Below are 1,538 nucleotides of genomic sequence, written 5' to 3'. Positions count from 1 at the left end.
TATATATATGCATATACATATACACACACACTTGTACATATTTCCATGTAATCCAGTATTTTCTACAATAGCACTCCTGCTTATCGACTCGTCTGAGATCTCAAGATAAATAATATGTTTTCAATTTCAGCATGATAATGATGACTTTTTTACCACTGTGTTTTCACGAAAACTATGCAGTTTTGTTTGTTTGTTTGCTTGACTTCCAGAGGAGTTCCTCGATGAAACGAATGTGCACATAATTTCTTACTATACATCGTCTGAAGTGCCTTGATATTTATAACTTCTCTCTGATGTATCTATTGTTGATTAGTGATGCTTTGTAATGTGTTCGCACTGGCGTTTCTTTGTAGCACCCTGTGCCTTGAAACTGACATGACATTTTCAAGACTTCTTCAATGTTTAACCCTATGCGTTCGTCCTGGAGTCATTTTGTACACCCGGGGTTGTATTCTTCATATTTTAGAAAAACTTTCAGTGTTTCTCAAAAAATCACTTTGAGAGACAACTATGCAAAGCGTACGGATCGGATTAACGAGTAAATTTCCTTATTGGAAAGTGGAGGCTCAGAGTTTGCCACGTCGTATGGATACGATAGTAAAACACGATGTACGGATAGGGTTAAACATACGTTTTGGAAACTTGTTTTATGACGTCACACGTGCCTTTTTTACCTCGACAATGAAGATGGCGTAATCTTTTTTTGTTGTGTGTTGTCCGTTTCTTTATTCGTGTATTCTTCTGAATGTCAGTACGGTTCTATTGGAGGAAATGATGTTGCGAAAGAATATTCCATAAAGTAATCTTTGTGTGTGATGTGGCACTCGCGAGGGATAATTTTGATTCTGATAGGAGAAAAGTTGAGCTATTTTGATCCCACTGGCGCTATTATGAATCGGAGTTATGCCCACACACATATTCTTTCAAAGATCTAACCATTATCACGATCCCCAATCTCCTCTAAAAAAAAGGACCCACTTACAGGGCAATAACTCAATCATACATGCACCAATGTCTACGAATTTTCGGACTAACAAAATTCAACCATGAAGACATCAATTCTGCAAATATGAAGAAAATCAATCAAAGTTTTCGAGAAATATTAAGTTAAAAAAAGCAAAATTGGATAAAACGCATAAGTATTTCTTTCAATTCTATTCCCTTTATCTGAAGCATAAAAAGGCAGACAACGGCAGGATTAATACATAATAATATGCATATTTATGTTATGCTCCATAAATGATGTTTCAGAATGTGCCTTACTTTATTTTACTTTTCCGATCCAGTGGTCATTTGAGTTCTAGCCCTTCGGCCTGTCGATGTGGCAAAGAATTCAGAATGTGCCTTAACATCGACTTTGGTCTGCGGCTGATGGGACTAAAGTATATGCCACTTCCTCTTTAAAAAGTTAAGAACACAAAAACCTTTCAGCATCTTTCAGGAGACTGAATCATCAAGTCAAATTTTGGTCCAGTGTAGTTACTCTGTCTGTCTGTCTGTCTGTCTGTCTGTCTGTCTGTCTGTCTGTCTGTCTGTCT

Source organism: Aplysia californica, unplaced genomic scaffold (assembly GCF_000002075.1).
Source record: "Aplysia californica isolate F4 #8 unplaced genomic scaffold, AplCal3.0 scaffold00077, whole genome shotgun sequence".
NCBI classification, from domain to species: domain Eukaryota; kingdom Metazoa; phylum Mollusca; class Gastropoda; order Aplysiida; family Aplysiidae; genus Aplysia; species Aplysia californica.
Note: the sequence above shows the minus strand (reverse complement) of the source record.